The sequence below is a fragment of the Rhagoletis pomonella genome, unplaced genomic scaffold (assembly GCF_013731165.1).
Source record: "Rhagoletis pomonella isolate Grant_MI unplaced genomic scaffold, Rhpom_1.0 Rhpom_scaffold_00005, whole genome shotgun sequence".
Taxonomy (NCBI): Eukaryota; Metazoa; Arthropoda; class Insecta; order Diptera; family Tephritidae; genus Rhagoletis; species Rhagoletis pomonella.
This window is the reverse complement of record NW_023458559.1, coordinates 52,089,917-52,093,117: the sequence shown is the minus strand read 5'-3', so window position 1 is coordinate 52,093,117 and position 3,201 is coordinate 52,089,917. Positions and strand designations below refer to the sequence as shown.

The 3,201-nt window shown below is 36.3% G+C and overlaps 1 protein-coding gene across 1 annotated transcript in view; it reads right to left on the bottom strand.

Annotated features, from left to right (window-relative positions):
* The window catches only part of LOC118739186 (anoctamin-5), a 366,850-nt gene that overhangs the window by 356,379 nt on the left and 7,270 nt on the right, over positions 1 to 3,201 (bottom strand). The gene's annotated exons all lie outside the window — the stretch shown is intronic.

Here is a 3,201-nt window from a genome sequence, read left to right as displayed (position 1 = left end):
CGCTTTTCATATAACGGTAAATTTCAGAAATGCTTGAAACTTCAATATTTCGAAATTGAAGGACGCCAATTTACTCAAAATTGATACACCCCGGCTTACCATCTAGCGGTAGGTTTCGGAAAGGTGAAGAAACATATATTTAATACTTGCGCCGGGTATTTAATGTTCGGCTCCGCCCGAACTTAGACTTTCTTACTTGTTTTATATATATATTTTTTTATTGACACTTGTAATATAACACTTCAAATTGTTGAAAAAGTTATTACCCACATGGTACTTAAATATCATAATACCTAGCATAATATCGCTCATTTACTAAAAGACTGCTGCAACTCAAAAATTAGACTTTAGAGTTCATTATGCAGAAATACTACTGATAATATGCCTAACATTATCTAAAAAAGTATGCTAAAATCTTTTGAAGTTACCACGTGAGAAGAGAACATGCAACTCCATTTACATACGCTTGAGAGCAAATTGAAATCTTAAAGGCGTCTCCGCCCGAATTTTTCACCGGTTTTGAGCAATAAAATGGAAATATACTACTTTTCAGTGATCAGAAAAAATTTACTGCTGAATGCAATTTTTCAGTAATCAGTAAAAGTTTACTGGTAATGCAAATTAAATTTCTTTATCAGTATACTTTTACTGACTATTACTGCTTTTAATGCATTTAATAGTTGCAATCCCATACGAGTCCGGACTAGTCCGAAATAGTCAGAATCAGTCAGATTTTACTGGAAATCGATCCCGCACTTGGTTCTCTGACTATTGAGACGACAAAAAAGAGAGTAAATAAGGTCCTCTCTCTGTCAAAAGTAGCCAGTTTTAGTCCGAAGATGTTTTGCTGGTAAATTCTGGTAAATGTGTCAAACGATCAGCTGTAGTGTGTTTGGCAACCAAATTGTAAACAAAAGAAAAGTGCACTCTGCTAATTCATGTTTAAAAGTATTTAATACTTGTCTGAGTGGGTTCTAATGAATTTCAAAGTAATAATAATAATAGATTGGCGCTTACACATATGTTAGTGTTTGGCCGAGCTTCTCCTCCGACTTGTGGCGTGCGCCTTGATATTGTCACACAAAGCGGAGGGACCTACAGTTTTACGCCGACTCCGAACGGCGATTGTATTTTTATGAGAAGCTGTTTTTCATGGCAGAAATACACTCGGAGGTTTGCCATTACCTACCGAGAGACGACCGCTGTTAAGAAAAACCTCTTTTCTATATTTTTAGCGATGTTTCTTTGACGAGGGTTTGAACCCAGGCGCTGCGGAGTGGAAGCGCGCACTGCTTACCACTACACCACAGCGGCCGACTAATATTTGAATTTCAAAGTATTTTTGGTTATTTACATGTTTGAGCTGAGTGTGTTTACATATAAAATAAGCAAAAATTTACAACCAAAATTTGGAGGTTAAGTTGAAATTGACAGAAGTTACAATTTTTTACTAGAGAGCTGACCCGTAATTTTCAATGTTACTCTCTCGCTCTGGGCGAATTTTTATTTTTTTACAGTTTTATTAGTTTTAGTCCGAGGAATACGGGATTTCACCTAATATTGTAACGGATATCCTTGAATACTTGACGGGTTTACCAAAAATCTCCAGGTTCGTATAGCTAGATTGTTAAATAAACGCTCACTATAACCAAATTATAGTACGATACTTGTTAAGCCAATTAAAACACTTTACAAAACTTGCTAACACAACTGAACTTATAGCTTGCTGATTCGCAACTGACTTGTCTTGTAGCTTGCTGACGTGCAACTAACTAACTTATACTGTAGTAGCGATCTTATATACCTGCACTCGCACTCATGGCAACTCTAGAACGTTCTGCCGTCTATCGCTCATTCTCTCGCTGTTCGCAATATTCATCCACTTGACGTTTCTCGCTATCGGATATTCTACGTTATTACTCGAACATTCTGTCATTTTCTTGTTGTTCGCGTCGCGTTGCCGCAGTATTCACCACAATATATACTGCAATGTGCCTTTCTATGCTGGACCAAAACTATTCCGATTTAGACTTATGAGGTATCATTGGATTGGAATTTTCTCACCCTTTTTGTTTCTTTGCAAATAAACTAATTCAAAGTATGAAAGAGAAAGGGAGAATGAACGAGCGCTATTCCAAGTAGAATTAAATGTGTGTTGGTGTTGGTTGATTTTTCCGACAGGGTGGTAAGATGATTTATTTTGGAACGAATTTCCGTCATCCCTTGTCAAGGTTGGTTTGCAGACAAACCGGTTTCGGCATTGTGCCATCTTCAGTGTCATTTTTCGAAACGAACGAAACGAAAAATGACACTGAAGATGGCACAATCCTGAAACCGGTTTGTCTGCAAACCAAACTTGACAAGGGATGACGGAAATTCGTTCCAAAATAAATCAGAATTAAATGTGTTGGTATTTGAAAACAGAAAAAATGGGACGTGAATGTATTATTTTTGTAAAGAAATAAAAATAGTGGGAAAATACCTTTCCACTGATACCTCATAAGTCAAATTGGAATAGTTTTAGCCAGTTATTCGAGTTTTTCTTAAACCAATCTTTGAAAAAAGTCAAAGTCCGAAATATCCGGTCGACGTCTTCAAATATTATAAATTTTGTAATCCCGGCGGAAACCCCGCAACTTTTTTTGGTGATGCAGTTTAATATACATACATATATGTACTATATATAACATAGGGTGGGTCAATTTTTGTTAACTATGCGCGTATAGCATAGGAGGATTCTACGTTGAATTCTTAGCAATTTTTCCGAAGAAACCATGGGTCTAAAATCAATTTGGAGTTTATGAAATTACGAAAATAAGTTTCGAAGAAAATGTGAAAATTTTCGCCTTTGCGCCCTCTGGTGGAAGTTTTAACATAAAGGTAAGTGCAGAAATGGATTCCATACCAAAAAAACTACTTACGACATATTTTTATACAAAATTTATGTATTTATGTATTTTCGCAATTTGGCAAACTGCGAATTGATTTTAGACGCATGATTTCTCCGGAAAATTTGCTTAGAACTACACGAAGAATTCTTCTGTGCCATTCGTGCATGGCCGAAAAAATCTCCCATACAAATGGACCCGCCCTAATATACATACTTGATTTTGTATTCTAACTCAACTCTTTACATGCAAAAAAATATACTTATAGTAATGGACCTCATGACACCGAACCCTATGGCCTGAGCCCACATTA